General features: G+C 40.6%; 1 protein-coding gene across 3 annotated transcripts in view; it reads left to right on the forward strand.

Moving 5' to 3' along the window:
• ZNF385B (zinc finger protein 385B) overlaps positions 1-18,192 on the forward strand; it is a 380,374-nt gene that overhangs the window by 216,338 nt on the left and 145,844 nt on the right. The gene's annotated exons all lie outside the window — the stretch shown is intronic.

Consider the following 18,192-nt stretch of genomic DNA (forward strand, 5'->3'; position numbering starts at 1 on the left):
TTTTTACTTTTAACTTTTTTATTAGTGTTGCCTTTTATCATCAATATCTTTATAAATCTGATCAATTTTTGTTTGGAAGAATAACATGAGAATGATAATATTAGCCAATTGCATGTTGCCCTATCGTCATGTGTATATATTGCTAATGTTAAGATGTACCCAAACCACAAGCGGACAGTCTCAGGGACAGTTCACGGTAACTTGAATATGTCTACCTAGTACGTTAGGGATGATCTGTACATCTTTCTAGCTAGCCTTTTCATTGTTCCAACTTCAAGATCACCGGACTCTCCATGCTAGTGTATCTGCGAAGTGACTGCAAGTATTCCTTGAGAGCACTGTCATTCACGCTAACAGGTCTGAGTTCTGATTGGCTGTGGAGCCCTGGGCGAAGTGCTTCATAAACCGAATTGAGGTAATAAAATCTTCCTCTAGGGTTATAGTGAAAGAATGTGAGGTTAAAGTCTTTAAAAGACGGTTGCCCAACTAAATGCTCAATAGATCATAGTGCTGTCATCATCTCCATAATCACTGTCATTATTTTTACTGCAGTTATTCCTCATTGTCTGTAACTATTGCAGTGACCTTGGACAAGTCACATAACCTCGGGGAACAGTGATTTCTTCATCTATAAAATGAAGTTTTGGAAGCAGCAGATAACCAAGATTCTGCCCAGTAAAGAGGAGGGACTCTCTGGAGTCCCCTCTATTTCAGTTTACGTTGAGCGGGAACCTCAGGCTACGCTATAAATTGTTAGTGGAAATTAGCTACTCTGCATATAATAGCTTTACATGTTTTATTTTAAGCAAACCTGATAAGTAGAAGTTGAAATCTTTTGCAAAAACCAAAACATTCTGAATCAAATATGTAGTTTATGTAATAACTATTTGCTTTAAAGAAAGATACATTGCAGAATTATTTTGCTCAGAGGCTCTTCTAGAACATTAAAACTCAAATTTGATTAATAAAAACATATTCCATTTGCCTACAACTTTTCAGAAACACATGCCGAGATTTTAAATCTCTTTGAATCACAGAATCCTTAGAGAATGTGATTAAAGCAAGGAGTTACTTTCTCCTCCACGTGTACAATTCTAGGGAAGAGGGGTCTCTGGGTTCCAATTTAAAAATCTTTAACATAAAAGCTGTAACAAAACAAAGCCAAGGAACATGCTGAGACTGCTGGGGCATTTCTAAACCCACTCTCCAGACACCGGGCCATTATCAAGATAAGAGACGCAAAGATACACCAGCACTTACTGAAGGCTTGCTCTTGACCAAGCACCCCTCGTCAATCACTTTGTGTGCATTCAATCGTCTTTACCTTTCTGTGCCTAAAATTGATGGATACTATTGCTGAAGACCAAACTGGAGCTTGGGCAGTAAAGAGTTCTCCAGAGCCACAAGGCTGCTGAGTAGTAGAACTGACACTGGAAGCAGGCCTTCCTTTCAAGCTTCTGCGCCATGAGAAAGGGCCCTCAATTCCTTCCCATCTCTTCTCAGGCTCCCAAATCTTTATCAATGAAAACATCACAGAAATGCAGAGGCTCCTCCTTCATGAAGACTAAGCTGCTCACTGAGGCACTCCTGAGACGCTGGCAGCCAGTCGCATCCCTCTCCCATGCCCTACCCTGATTAGAGCGAGGCTGACTGGTAGGGGTGATGTATTGCTGTTGGGTTGGGGCGAGGTTAGACAAGACGGGCAAAGGAATGATGACATCTCTTGGTTGGATGGGATTCAAAAATTCTGATCCCCTGCGTGCCCCAGTAAAGGTTTCCGGGTGACATCTGTGTGAGACAGTTGTCAGCTGAGGAGCAGAGCGGAGACCTGTCAGACCGAGACTGTCCCATTTGCCAAGTCTGACATGAGCAGAGTGAAGACAGGCCCCGTTTGGGAAAGAAGACCTACTTCCTGAAAGATTTATTACATCAGGGTCATGTTGCACAGCATATGCTATATTCACTAGACTAGGCTCCTCTCTGAGCCATCCACATTTCACACGGTAACTAAGTCATCGTGTGTTTGTTTGTTTGTTTAAGGAGGGCATAGATCGGGATGAACAAAAGGCATAACAACTTGAGATTTATTGGAATTCTGCCTTGGAGATATAAGCTGCAGGAACCAATGTTGACCTATTTTCATAAATAAGCTGAGCCAATACTGTGCAGAAGCCACGAAGGTTTTCACACCTAAACACTACAGATATTGACCCTAACTCCTAAGGGAGGTCTGTGTCCTTATGTTTTAACCTATCAAAGTAAAATATTCATGTTGATTGGGAAATCCACTCAAATCCAATTTTGATTCATTGTCATTGTAAGATATGCTCCTATTGTCTCAGACTTCACCACATGTCCTGGAAAACCAGGCTGTTTTCACAGTGATGTTCAAGGCACAGTGAGATTTGGTATCTGACTTAGATTGTCCTCATGATTCCCCACAAGATATAAAACAGCTTCACAAACTCACTTGCTGCTAAGCATGTATGACCTTTAGTTTATAATAATGAGGGAAACAGGCCCTTGAGAATGTTTGGGATGAAATGTATAGATTTAGAAATAGTTGATATCAGACATTACACCAGTTTTATATCCTGTGGGTAGTGTGAGAGATGTTCTACTAGTGTAAAGATGGTACATTCTTCTTCTTACATTAGCAAGGCAACATAGTGTAGTGGTTAAAGGGATATACTCCAGACAATGTCGGTTTGAAACCCCTCTACTATTTAATCTGCTTAGTGACCTTAGGCAACCTATTCCATTTTTGTATGCCTCTTTCTTCATCTATGAGTATATCATACCTATGATAGCAAGTGCCTTCCTGTTGCTGTGAAGATTGAATGACAATATACATAAGTGTTTCAAAGCGTATCGGCATGTTGCTGTGTTGTACAACTATGAGAATAAATGTTATGTGTTATTGAAGTTATAAGTGATCTCTATTTAGGTTCATTCCAAAGAAGATGACCAACCAGGAAGCAGAAATTGTTGAACAATATTATTAACATTACATACAAGTAAATTTTTGCTGAAGATAATCCAACAGTGGTTGCAACAGTACACTGACTAGGAGCTGTGAGAAATTCAAGCTGGATTCAGAACAGGACATGAGGGGTCTCCCTGCTGATGAAAGACATATCTTGGCTGAAAGTAAAGGATCCCATAAATAAAGAAGCTTACTGTGTTCTCTTGGCTTTGCAAAGGCTTGAACTCCATAAATTGTAACAAACTATCGATAACATTGATAGTAATAGGAATTCCACACTGCTTCATTGTGCTCCTGAGGCAGTTATGCAAACAGAGTCAGGGAATGCAATATGGTTTCATACCAAGAAAAACATGCATCAGCATTGTGTCCTTTCAATCTATGCTGAGCTCACGATCTGAAAAACCGGACTATGTGAATCGGATTTGAGGAAGGCTTAATTAATAACCTATAATATGAAGATGACACAACCTTGCTTGCTGGAAATGATGAGGACTTGAAGCACCTGGTGAGGAAGATCTTCACTATAGGGTACAGCCTTCAGTGTAGATTACAGTTTGTGTAAAGAAAGCTGCAGCTGTCGATATAGATCACAACTTAATGAGAAGAGAACAAAGTCCCCAAACTGGACCATCAGACAAAATCATGACAGAGAAATGATTGAAATGGCCAAGAATTTCATTTTGCTTGGATCCACAAGCAGTGCCAATGGAAGTAGCAGACAAACACGGAAAGCACATGGCACTGGACAAATCTGCTGTACGAGACCTCAAGAAAGTGTTGAAGAGCCAAGATGTCACTTAGAAGATGATATTGCACCTGACTCAGTCACCTCATATTCATGAAAGCTGGGCAGTGAATAAGGAAGACCAGAAGAAAAGTGATGCCTTTGAATTGTATTCTTGGCAAAGAGTATTGAAAGTACCCTGAGCTGCCAGAAGAACACACAGGTCTGCCTGGGAAGGAGTACAGCCAGACTGCTCCTTGGGAGTGAGGATGATGAGATGTTATCTCCAATACTGTGGTCATGTTCTCAGTAGAGACCAGTTTATGGAAAAGGACATTGTGCTCGGGAAGACAGAAGGTCAGGGGGGAAAGATGAAGGCCTTCGAGCGGACGCATCAACACAGTTGCTGCAACAATAAGCTGCAACATGACAACATCGTGAGGATGGCACAGGATCAGTGCTTCCTGCTGTGGGGTCAACTCCAACACAAGGCACTCAGCACAGCCGTTCTTACACAAACGTGGAAAGATGATTCGTAAAGTCTATTTAGGTGTTGAAGGAGCCTTGACAAATTAGTTAATCACTCAGCTGGGAGCCAAGAGTACAGCAGTTTGTACCCTGCAGCTGTTCCATGGGAGTAAAATGTGCAAGCGGCTTCCATAAAGCTAGTTTTGTTGCCAGGTCCCGGGGTGTTGGCTCCCACCTCCCCTGTGCACAACGGAAAAGAGCACTGCATAGCTCCCTGCCATCCCGACACTTGTTCCCACTGTATCAGTCCATCTTGTTGAGGACATGCCTCTACTTCGCTGCCCTTCCGCTTAACCAAACATGACATCCTCCTAGGACTGAAGTACAGCCTTGGAAACCCGAGGGCAGTTCTACACTGTCCTAGAAGATAGTGTGAGTGGAGCTGCCTTGACTATGATGGAAACAGTGGCGGTGTTAGAGAGTTTAAAAAGTCAGTTGGTGTATCCTTAGTTTAGACTGAGGCTTTAGATCAGGTTTATTCTTGAGAAAGTCCTAACTCGAATAGCTTCCATTACTTATGTATTCTAACCCCAAGCCTATGTATCAATCATTAGGCCCCATAACATCAGTGGGCTAAGGTTCCTCCGTGCTTGCAAATGGAAATGCACAGCAAGCATGTGGTAGATTCAATACCACATATCACACATCCGCAACATTCCCTTACTGAAATAGATGGTATTCTAATGCCACTTGACTCTAAGTATTACACACTCCCTTATAGTTTACACATAATTACTAAGTACTAAGGAAAACAACTTATATCACAAGATGAAGCCTTGAAACCAGTTGTGCTAAAAAATTTCTACATACTTGTAAAGACTGAGAAAATATAGACCTTCCTTCAAAATATGTATTGAATGCCCATCGGCCTGGCACAGTGCTAGAAACCTTATGCTAATTGCCTTCTAGTGAGGGCAGATAAGAGACAAGGAAGCAAACATAGAGGATCACTGTAGGTAAGCCGTCAAGTAAATGAAACGGAGTGACGTAATAGAGAGAAGACCTCGCTGAGCAGAAGATCATTGAAATGAGACACTACTGAATGAGGAAGGAGAGCTCCAAGTTGAGAGAACAGTCGAGGTAAAACCTTTGATGTAGAAATGAATTTGGAAGAAAGAGAGAAAACTTAGGCCCCAAGGGGTTAAGGAAATAGAGAAAAGATGATATTTTGGACATAAGCAGGGTCTTATTCGTGTTCTATTTATAGGCACGGGGACAGCCTTTTGGTTTTTATGCTAAATGCGGTCAGAAGCCATTAAATACGAGAGCAGTAGGATTTGATTTGTATTTTCAAGCAATTTGCTTGGCTGCTGTGTAGAGAACAGGGGGTGTGGACAAGGAAGTGACCCCTGGAAGGTCAGTTAAGAGTCATTAGCTTTTGAATAGATAATTGATGGGGCCTATACCAGAATGGGGAGAATTCAAAACACAGGAGAGGCCCACCAAGAAAAAGAAGATTTTTTTAAAAAGCTATGTATTTAATTTTTTTTTTTTTACAAAACACTCTTATCACCGTCACTGTACTCTCCATTGTACTGACTGCATTAGTCAAATCTGTGATTGCATTCTTGGAAATAGTTTTCAAACGCATCTGTTTGGATGGCTGACAGCACCTCCCTCGTTTATTTTTGTCACCTCTTCTACATCATCAAATCACTGTCCTTTCATGGCCCCTGCAGGTGAGTAAGGCGTGTTTGGTAAAAGAGGCATGCTGTTTTTGCCAAAATCTGGTGGTTCACTGAGGTGGCTGTGTGAGCAGATTCATTGTCATGGTGGCAGAACCAGTCCCCTGTCTGCCACACATCAGGCCTTTTTGTTGTATGCTGTTATGCAATCTTTTCAGAACCTCTAAATAAAAAGCATGATTAACAGTCTAATATGGTGGAACAAATGCCAAATGTGCTGAGTTGATTATTTTCCTCCCTTCAGGAAGTTGACCGACATCAGAACAAAGTTTATCATAAATTGACATTTCACCTTTTTTTAAAAAAATATTTTATTAGGGACTCATACAGCTCTTATCACGATCCATACATACATCAATTGTGTAAAGCACATCTGTACATTCTTTGACCTCATCATTTTCAAAGCATTTGCTATTTCACCTTTTTAAAAAGAGAAAACCACTTGAGTTTTTCCCAGAGCGCTATCCGTGTAAGCTGTGTTCAACATCACGACAGCTTCTGTGGCATTTTTCCTGAGCAAGAAACACAAGTTCATAGTCTGACCTGTTCTCTTAAATCAGCCATCCCAAAAAAACAAAGTTCAAGCAAAACTACTCTTATGAAAAAAATTCACTGTGACCAGAGATTCTCTTCCCAGGTGATGCCACTGGGTGCACTAACTCAGAGCTGGAAGCTCACCAAGCAGAAAAAAAATGCAGAATGCAAAAGCTCTGCTCCACCCAACACAATTCCAGTTTTTTTGGGGGGGTACCCCCTCGTATATTGAAGGTTGAAACAGCAGGATGTGCTGATAGTCTGGTTGTAGGTGCAAACCAAAGGATGAATCAAGGACTTCAACATGATTAAGTCCAAAACTATTGCTACCAGAGTTCCAGTTGACACATGGACGGCTTAATTCATGTGTTTACACATTTAACAACCAAATGTATTTAAACATGCCTCTGCCATCCGTGAATGGCTGCAGACAAGAATCAGCAAAACATTTATCTTCAGCTTGTTTAGAGTGCCTTAAATAAAAAGTCCGGTCATAACAGTGCCTTCCAAGAGTGCCTTCCACTGTGCCAGTCAGGGCAGAGGTCAACTCAGAACGTCATGGCGACTGTTTTCTTGTACTCCAAAATGGTAATCGTAACGCTTTCGAAGGACACTGTACAATCATGGGGACTAAGAAGAAGTTTTAAAATTGAAAACTGAAACCCCTTTATTACTTTTTGAACCTCAAACAGGCAACCACCTTCCTAAGGACTGGCAACCATGCTCTCCCACTTTCAGCTAACTGGGATGTCTGACTCAGGGTTAGGCGAAGAAGCATAAGCAGCAGTGAGAATATGCCTGGTTTTCTCAGATATTGTCTTGTTTATAGATTTGTCCACTTTAAGGAAATAATTTCTTTTAAATCATTTTATTGGGGGCTTGTACAACTCTTATCACAATCCATGCATCCATTCATTGTGTCAAGCACTTTTATACATTTATTTCCCTCATCATTCTCAAAACATTTGCTTTCTACTTGAGCCCTTGGTATCAGATCCTAATTTTTTACCCTTCCTCCCCTCTGCCCCCTCCCCCATGAACCCTTGATAATTTATAAAGTATTATTATTTTGTCATATCTTACACACTGTCTGACATTGCCCTTCACCCACTTCCCCGATGTCTGCCCCCCCCAGGGAGGGGTTTATATGTAGATCCTTGTAATCTGTTCCCCCTTTCTCCCTCACCTTCCCTCCACCTTCCCTCTCACCACTGGTCCTGAGGGGTTCATCTGTCCTGAATTCCCTGTGTTTCCAGTTCCTTTCTGTACCAGTGCAAATCCTCCGGTCCAGCTGGATTTGTAAGGTAGAATAGGGATCATGATAGTGGGCGGGAGGAAGCATTCAAGAACTAGAGGAAAATTCTATTTTCATCATTGCTATACTACACCCTGACTGGCTTGTCTCCTCCCAACAGCCCTTCTGCAAGGGGATGTCTAATTTCCCACAGATGGGCCCTGGGTTCCCACTCCACACTGCCCCTCATTTGCAAGTCTATGATTTTTTTGGTCTTTGATACTTGATACTTCATCCCTTCAATGCCTTGTGATCTCACAGGCTGGTGTGCTTCTTCCATGTGGGCTTTGTTGTTTCTCAGTTAGATGACCCCTTGTTTATCTTCCAGCCTATAGGACCCCAGATTCTATATCTTTTGATAGTCGGGCACTGTCAGCTTTAACGAAATAGATTTGTTGAAATCCAAAATTCAAATTATCTAACTGGGAAGACAATCATATTTCCATTTTTAAAAAGAAGTATTTACTCACCAAAGTGTTACTTTAAAATAATGTTCACCTCCCCAACCCCACTCACTATGACTATAATTACGAGTTTGTTAACAGGTCATTATGTATTTCTCATGAGAATGGGGTTAAATAACTGAAGCTAAAGTATAAGGGGCTATAATTAACTTAAAAGTGACCCAAAGGATGACAAAGGAGTTAACATTTCGAATTTAAAATAAAAATTAAGTTCTGACATAAAATTCAACTCTATAGAGGACTCCATCTTCTAAATTTATATTCTATAATTCACAATTATAAATTTATTTTTTAATGAGGTCGCCTACATCTGAAGCTAAAAAGTAAGCATTTGGAGACAAAATAAAATTGACTTATGGCAATGTCTTTCACTATATGACTTAAAATATTCTGAAAAATAAGAAAAACCATCAGTTTATATTTTGCAAAGAAGAAGACCTTTTCATAAACACTCATCGGAGATTAAATCCTTTTCAAGACCTCTTGTAATATTGTTGCCATTGTGGTTCCATGCTAGTGCTTCTTGTAAAACAGCCATTCTGTGGATTAGTCAAACTTGAGAGCTGTCTCGGGTTCCAATAGCCATTCATGACTTTGGTTCTATGAAAAATACTTCTGAGTTCTAGAATAGTGACTTTCAAAGCAATTTTTGGAACCCATGCCGTTTCTAAGGTTTCTTCTTTACACTTGTTTCTGTAATTCTTATCATGTGTTTATTCTTTGAAGATCAGCATAATTGCCCATGAGAATGAAAGTCTTTAATCAGGTAGTACACAGGCAGCATAGCTGTTATCATATGAAGGTAGCTGCAGTTCCCCTTTACCTCATCCATTCATTAGCATCTTCCATAGGAAGAGCACTGGGTCAGGGGTTTAGAGGCAAACAGTGATATGTCCAGTCAGATCTCTATCCCAGAGGAAAATCCAGTCTGATTTCTACGCTAAGGGAGCTAGTCCTTGGGGAAGAAGACACATACAAAAATAAATTATAATGTAATATCTTAAGTACTAAAAAAAGAGGTATAAATGAAATGAATTCCAATTCAGAGGAGAGTGATATTTTACTCTGAGGAAACAGAGGAGACTTCTAGAAGAGATGGCGTTTCAAATAGCACTTAAAAATGGATGGTATTAGAAGAATAGAATGTGAAAAATATCCTGAGAGGTGAGGACAGCATGAATGAAGTGGTGGCGTGAAGAGACTGTGTCTCCTTGGTGGCCTCACGGTGTATCCATTGGACTGCTAACTGCAGGACTCACTCGTCAGTCCTTGGGAGAAAGATGGGGCTATCTGCTCCAGTTGGAATTTCATCTGGGAAACTCAAAGGGGCAGTTCTCCTCTGTACTACAAAGTTGCTATGAGTCAAAATTGATTCATTGTCAATGGGTTGGGTAGGGGAACCAACTAGTGTCTCCAGTGGGCGTTTGTGGGGCAGCTAATGGGTACAAGGCACTGCCTAAGAGCCAGCAATAGAGTACAGACAGAAAAGTAAGAAATGGGCCTTAGTGTTAAGGAATAATTCAATTTCGTAGTTCTTAGAAAATGTGGGAGGAGAAACGTGGTCAGTTATGGTTTTGGATTATGTTGGAGGCTGAACTATGGTGTTTGACTTGTATTCATTTTGTGACAGTGGCTTTGGTGGTACAGCTAATGGTTAGCATTAACTTAAGTCCCTACATGTTCTATGTACCGTGGTAAGAATTGTCATCTCATAATGTATGATTACCGCTTGATTTCTACTGTACAGCTGAGAAAACTAGGGTTTAACCAGTCAATTAATTTATTTATCATTGTGCAGATGATAAATTAATTAGTGCAGATGATTGGAATGTAGAACCTGCAATTTACTCAGTATCTGCATGGGAAAATGGCTGATTCAAGCTGTCTATCTTAAGAATTATTTTGACTGTAAGTGGAATAGGACAATTGAAGTATTATTCTGGGGAACAGCCAATGAGTGACCTAAATAAAAGGTGTGATAAGGGGAAGGATGTGACATATCATAAAGATAACCAGCTTGATTCAGATGCCAAAAGAGGGAGAAGTCAAAAACAGCCTCAGGTTTTACCGTCTATGAAGCTCGGCATTGAAATAAGAACCGCCAGAGGAAGCACATCCCTGAAAGAACTGGGGGAAATGGAGGTGACTTGTTTAATTTTGTCCAAGATGAAGTCGAAGGAGTCAATGTAATTTACAAGTGGAAGGAGACCAGAATTTGCATATGGGATCGTGTTCTTCTAATAGTCCAGCGGTTAAAGGGGGCTGTCAGAGTTCTCAGAATCATAGCTTTATTACACTGGTAAAACCAATCATAGGGCTTCTGAAATGATGGGATAGTTAAAAGTGGAAAGGGAAGAAATCAAGTCAAACCTAACCCAACCCACTGCCATCAAGCCGATTATGAATCTTAGACTGGCAGAATAGAACTGCTCTTTAGGGTTTGGAGACATCACTCTTTGTAGGACCAAATAAACTCATCTTTCTCCCATGGAATAGCCTGGTGAGTTTGAACTACTGACCTTGAAGTTAGTAGCCCAAAAGTTTATCTCACAGTGCTCTCAAGGTTCCTTAAGGGATGACTATACTACTCCAGAAAGAGTTAAAGATTCGGGGAAGGGAAAGAATAAGTTATAGTCTCTGAGGCCAGCAGGCATGAGAAAAAAGCATTTTCTTTCACAATGTGTGACTGAAAAATCTGGGTGGTTGATGTGCAAAGGTCTTGGCGTGCGTGGCGCTGCAATAACTCAAGGGCACAGATGGCAGTGGAAGGGGGATGAGGTATGCCCAGTGCCTCCTTCACATCTACCCAGACTTGTCTGCATTCTTCAGCTCACCACTTATGTGCCACTTTTCTGGGCCTATATCTTCCCACAGTTTTTTCCCCACAGAGACTTACTCCGTTTTCCTACTGCTTTTAGTTGCATTCATGCACCATGAACTAGTGATTCTCAAAACACTGCCATGGACTATATTCCAACTAGCCATATTGGTACAATAGACCTGCTCCTTCGGGTTTCTGAGACTGAATATCTTTACGGGAGCAGACAACCTCATCTTTCTCCTGTGGAACAGTTGGTAGGCTTGAAGTACCAACCTTGTGGCTAGCAGGCCAACATTTAGACCACTGTGCCATCATCAAGGTTTCTTTCTCACACATCAACATGCTTCAAAATCACCTAGATGTGGTTTTTAAGATACTGACTGCTAGGCTTCATCCTCAGAGTTTTTTATTCTGTGAATCTAGAGTAAGTCCTTGGAATTTGCCTTTATAACAAGTTCTTGATCAAGAATCAGTGATACTGAAGGAACAATCCCAAACTGCACTGAAGTCTTTAATGCAAAATGAGGCTTCGGGAATTGACAGAGTACCAATTTAGTTGTTGGAGCCAGCTGATGAGCCCTGGAAGCACTGACCCGCCTATGCCAACTAGCTACCTGGCAAGCTTAATAGAAGCGATCCATATTTGTGCCCACTGCACAAAAGGTAACACGAGAGAGCACAGACATATAAAAGAATATATTTACTATCACTTGAAAATCGAGTTTTGCTGAAGATAATCCAAAAACAATTACAACAATACAGCAACAGGGAGCAACACAAGTTCCAGCCAGTTCCAGAAGAGGATGTGGCAAGAGTGCTATCATTGCTGCTCTCAGAGGGCTCTTGGGTGAGAGCAGAAAATATCATAAAGATGCTTACTTGCATCTTATTGACTATTCAAAGGCATTCAACTGTGTTCATCATAACAAACTATGGATAACATTGAGAAAAATGGGAACACTACAACATTTTATTGTACTCATGCGAATAAGCATATGGACCAAGAAGCAGTCATTGAAATAGCACAAAGGAAACTGAGTGGTTTAAAATCAGGAAAGATACATGTCAGGGTAGGAACCTTTCACAGTACATGTGCAATGTGTACAAGCAAATAATCCTAGTGACTGAACTTTATGAAGAAGAACGGGCCACCAGGATTGGAGGAAGGCTTGTCAACAAGCTGTAATATGCAGATGACATGACCTTGCTCTATGAAAGGCAAGAACATGAAGTACTTGCTGCTAATAACCAAAGGTTGTGGCCTTCGGTATGGATTGCAACTCAACATGAAGAGAACAAAAATCCTCACAGTGGTACTAATGGAAAACATCAGGATGCACAGAGAGGAGTGAGGTTGTCAGGATTTCATCTTGCTCAGTTCTCAGGCAAGAGGCAGTCAAGAAGTCAGATATATCACTTTGATCATCTGCTGCACAGGACTTCTTCAGGTGTTGAAAAGCAAAGCTACCACTTTGAATCACTTCATACATATGTGAAAGATGGACGATGAACAAGTAATTGGTGTGTCCGAGTTGTGGTGTTGGGGAAAAAGATGTAAAGTATCCAGCACACACACATCTGTCCTGAGGAAGTACAGCCAGAATGTTCCTTGGAAGTAAGAATGGGATGACTTTGTCTCAAGTACTTGGACACACTATCAGGAGAGTGTAGTGCCTTGGAAAATATCTCAAGCTTGGGGAAGTAGAAGGTTAGCAAAAAATGAAGAAGACCTTCAATGAGACCTGGTGCAAAAATAGGCTAGACAATAAAGGCAATTACAAGGATGGCACAAGAATGTAGAGTGCTTCATTCTCTTGTACATAGGGCCACTGTGAGTTGGAATCAGTCAATGTCATCTAACAACAAGTTTTCTAGTGATACTGATGCTGCTGGTCCCTGGACCAAATTTTGAGAGCCACCGAAGTAAACCAAGATCAAATGGGATATAAAAAGAAAGGAAGGTTTTGGAGTTTGAGGCTGGATTAAGGTGCTGGGCATGGAAATGTTCTAGAAAAAAATACTTTAAAATCAGGAGTGATTTAAGAACAGGCAAAAAATAAAAATATTTTGATTTTTGAGGAATCAAGGCAATCCCCACTGAGAAAGAGCCTTTTTATGAGAGGAATAACATGGCTGGAAAGGAGCCTGGTGGCACAGCCCTTCCGCATTGGCTGTTAGACTAAATGGCAGTGATGCAAACCCACCAACCAATCTGCAGGAGAAATATGTGACATTCTGCTTCCTCCAAAGATGACAGCATTGGACACTCTATGGGGCCGCTCTGCTCGACCCTGTAGGGGTGCTACAAGTCATGATTGACTTGATGGCAAGATTTTGTGTTGCCCTTGTTTGTTTTTAATGAGATCACGGGTAGAGCTTTAAAAAAAGGAAAAGGAAAACAAACAAGCAGAAAGCAGCAGATATGAAAACCACAGCTGACTATAATTTTATTTTACTCATGAAGAACTAAATAGTATGTGAGCAAGCAATGCATATTTGTTATTTAGTAGAAAATATAGAGTTACTAACACATGCTATTGAAATGTTATTTTATAATATCATAGACTACTGGGCCTGGACAAATGCACCAATTTTCAAAAGTGTCTTTATAATTATCATTTTTATTTCCCGTGGGTTTATGTGTCCCTCCTAGTTACCTGTGCAGATATATACCAGATGTCAACGGAGTTCTGGTAGCATTGGGGGTGAAGTAGTTTCTTGCCAAACTCATGTTGATGATTCAAATCTCCCAGCTCCTCCGGGGGAGAAAGATGAGACCCACTGCTTCTGTGAAGATGAATAGGCTTGTTGTGAGTTGGAATTGTCTAAAAGGCAAGGGAGTTAGTGAGCATATAACTTGCTTTGTGCGTCAGTAAAGTTATTGTTGATAGTCAGTGACATGTACTAAATTACACAATCAAAGGTGCAAAATCCTACCTGACATTTACAAACACGCATCACTTTAAGTTTCTTTCAGTTAAATGCTCCCTAGGCTACCTGGGCAGTATCAATGACAAACAACCTAGCATAAGTAAAACAATTGTACAGCCATCATAGATCAGAAGCTTTCTTTGAATCCCATGGTCAGAAACTACTAGATGGAAGGTGAAACTTACAAAGACACAGGAGCGCAAATAACATATCGTTTTATTTCAACATGCTAATTCCTGTAACTGAAATTAGGTATTTGAGTCAAAATGCATAAATATCCCTACAGTAGAAACAACAAATGGCTTACTTTCCTCTTTTTAAATTATATGCTGTATGTAAAGTCTAAAAAAAATTCCACAGGAAGGGTAACCCATTCTTCTGACTTTGATATGTGCAAATAAAATATTCTGAACTAAAATAACCCCAAAACTCAAATGTGCTGCCATCAAGTCAATGCCAACTTATAAGCCTGGTGCCTGCGTGGGTTGGTTGATCAGCTTTCGAAACCACCAGCTGCTCTTTGATGGCAAAAAGATGAGGCTTTCTACTCCTGTACAGAGTTCCAGTCTTGGAACAGCAGTTCTACCCTTCCCTAGAGGATGGCGAAGAGTCTGTATAAAAATAAAGTTCATATTTTAAGAACAGATTCCCTTATGAAATTAAACAAACATTAATAAAAGGATAGCATGCCCACGGAGTATCAAACAATCCCCTCAAAGCCAAATGATGCTGAAAATTTGCAATTGTGTTGTCGTAAATGTGAGAATTGAATTGCTTTGTTGGGAGGAGGAAGGAGCGTCAGATTTCTTCATGTCACTTCATTGTCTGCATCTCTTCAGCTGAGAGACAAGCAGAACGATTACATGAAGAAAAAGTAACTTGTCAGTCTTTTAGGATATATTTGGTTCAATGTCGTCAGACGGTAGTCAGCCCTCTCCCAGGAATCAAGTTGCAAACACTATCCTCAATAGTAATTAGAGCTAAGCGGCAATTACAGGACTTATGATGTGTTCAGATGCACTGCCTGTCGGCTGTTTCCTAGCACCACACTTCACAGGAGCACCAGGTTGGAATGATGGAATTATTTCTCTATAAATATAATACCTCGTGCAGTGCTCGAATGCAGAAGTGAACGTGGACTGTAATCTTAAAAACGCAGGTAAGCGTTGCTGATTGATCTCACCATTTACACTGAAGGGAACTTTTTCATGAAGGATGTGACAAAAATACAAAGTAGCGAATATCAATTTCTGACAGGGAAAACTTTCAGGAGGGCAAAGAGAACCCTCTAATGTTATGATTCTCTGTCTGATATCATCTTGGTTTTCCTAACCTGTTTTTATGTAAATTGTAAGAGTGAGTTGTTTTGTGAAATCTAATGACGGTATGGTTAGATTCCCCACGTTTCCTGTATCTCTGTAGATTATTCTTCCTTGTTCCTTTCAAAGTGTGTCTGAGAATAGCTACCACGTTTTTTAAAAAAGTGAGTTTCGTGTATAATTCGAGCATGTTAGCGCTCTTTCTCCCCTATCTATTCTCCTGACATGTGTATTTAAACTGACGATTACAGGTGCGTAGGAATCCACACTCAGATTGGCAGGGTGCTGTCTGCTAGCCTGCCATAAAATCGAGTGGCTTGGTGATTTGAATGACATTGGTGATTTGCCCTCCTGTCATACGATTTTTATGATAGGCTCATTTCAAGCTTATAATGTTCCATCTCGCTTAAGTCCAAACCCAATTGCTTTGTGTTTATTTATACCCTTGGGCTTAGAAATCTCTCTGGAAACCCGGTAAGTTTAGCCTCTCCAGAGGGAGCATTGTCTGTATGCTGGTAGGTGTATGTTGTAGGTACACAATAGATAATTGTGAAAGTCGCGCTTCTCATTTAATGTGTCCAGTTTGTTTTAACACACCTAAGAAATCCTTTTCCTTTCAGTGTAGCTACTTGTAATGCATACAGAAAACTGTCCAGAAAAAGGCTCAAAAACGCCTGGCACCTGAGGATGTTTTTCTCTAGCAGTCCCCTGCGAGATTTCAGGTGGTTTGGGAAATGTTGAAAGAGCACCAGCTTCTTTGATTCTGCCTCATTGGTGGGTTGGCAATGTCGACACACAGTTCAAAGCACTCTTGTGAAAGCAATGAGTAGGCTGAAGTCAACGGGCATTCAGTTTGTTCAAGGTCCTAGGCACTCTGTGTTGCCCTCGTTAGCAAACAGTGTTGCTTGCTGTACCTGTCACCATAAGGGATTTGGGTAGAAATGTTTTCTAGCCCTGAGTCCACCATTGGCTTCATTTCACATACTTATTTTGTCATGGAATTCTTGTCCCTGAGTGTCATTTTCTTGGTCGGGGGGGGGGGGGAAGGTGGAAAACTGGATCATCAAGCAATTGACGATTTAAAAGTCTGTTTAAGGTACGTAAAAGCCCGATGGAGCCCGCCATGAAAAGGATATATAGTGCACACACATAGCATTAGCGACTCAGGACCTTAATGATGAATTGCTATCAAAATATACCATGATTTTCAGTTCTTAAGCTACCCCACTCTTCTCACGCATATAATATCAAAACCAAAGCCATCAAGTTGATTCTGCTTCATAGTGATTCTATAGGACAGGGGAGACCCTCCCCTGTAAGTTTCCTAGACTAGCTATTTACTGGAGTAGAAACCCTCATTTTACTCCCAAGGAGCAGCTGGTGGTTTCAAAGTGCTGATCTTGCAGTTAGCAGCCCAATCCTTAACCACTGGCCACCAGGGCTCCCTTGTGTGTAGCAGATACCATCAAGTGCGTACATATAAACACAACCCACAGTTCTTGCATCCAATGTAATGACTGGAGCCATTATGACCCAATTTAACGATTATCTCTTATCACAGGGACAAACTAATTTGGATGTAAGCATAATCTTGCTATTAGTCTTTTGATTTATTAGAAGTAAATCTTGAAAAATAAGTTATTACAATATAGCTGGGAAACAAAGCAAATGACATGTTTTCTGAGTGCCCAGTTCCCTAGCAATATTGTGGAGAAAGATGGAGAGAGAAGCCCAGGGACAAATAAAAGACACAGAAAGACAAATGCAAAGAACGAGAAGCAGAATGCACCAGAAGTAGAGAGAGAGATAACATATATCGTGACAGAGAGACGTGAGAGAGACAGAAAAGCTATCCAGGAGAAAGTGAAACTAGAGAGACATAAAGGGAGATGGAGCAAAGGGGTGTGAGAAGTTAAGACAGAAACACAGGTAAAGCAGAGATTGGAAATATGTAGAGATTGTACGATTCTTGGACTTTGGGATCTTCTGTTTCCTTTCATGGAAATGTGTTTTATCAAAGTAAATACATTGGTCATTTTTATTCATTTATTTATTCTTTCCATTTAACCTCTAAAGCAAAAGGAACTGAAAAGACATTTTCAACTTAAGAAAGGACCCAAAGTCAAAACAAGTGCTTTTCTAAAAGGAAATATTTCCATTCTTTGTTTGTCTTATAAAACAAATCATTGCAAAGGAAAATGATGAATGCTGTGATTAAATTTCCTTTTCTCCCTTTATTAAGAAATCATTAAGTCTATAACTTTTGATGTTCATTAAGGGGGGTAGAAGAGAATCATTTGGGAAGCCAAAAAGAAATCTCACATAAGAAAAACTGGTACAAGCCAGTATCATAGTATAAGAGTAAATATGAGACACGGGAACACGGACAGTTATTTATGATGAATCACTTCCATTGAGGAAAATTCCGGGGCCTTCATTCGACAGCTTTATCTGATGCTGTTTTGCATATCACCAGTGCCCCAGGAGCTACCTGCAAGACCGTGACTAAAAGCATCAAATTCTAGAATGTAGAAAAATGGCATTATTTCAAAAAGACCTACTAGCGACGGGCCCATTCTGCTAAATGGCCACTAAAGACCCTTTGGAGTCAGTGGACCCTGAGTCATCCCGTGTCATTGGACTCCCCGTGGTTTTCAGGAAAGAGTACCTAGCTTTTTGGTTAGGGAGCAGTCAGATGCCCTGCTTCCCCAGGTTGTTTGCTTCATACAGCTTTTTACTTTGCTCGACTTCATATTACAAAGATTTCTATCAGATATTCAAATAAATAAACAAAGGGAAAGAAATCCTTTTAAGAGTGATATGTTAGGGAATTCCAAATTAGAAAGTGGTACCAATTCTTGTCCATTCTGCAAAACAAAACCGCATTTACCCCTCTTCCTTTC

This window comes from Tenrec ecaudatus, chromosome 13 (genome assembly GCF_050624435.1).
Source record: "Tenrec ecaudatus isolate mTenEca1 chromosome 13, mTenEca1.hap1, whole genome shotgun sequence".
In the NCBI taxonomy this organism is placed as follows: Eukaryota; Metazoa; Chordata; class Mammalia; order Afrosoricida; family Tenrecidae; genus Tenrec; species Tenrec ecaudatus.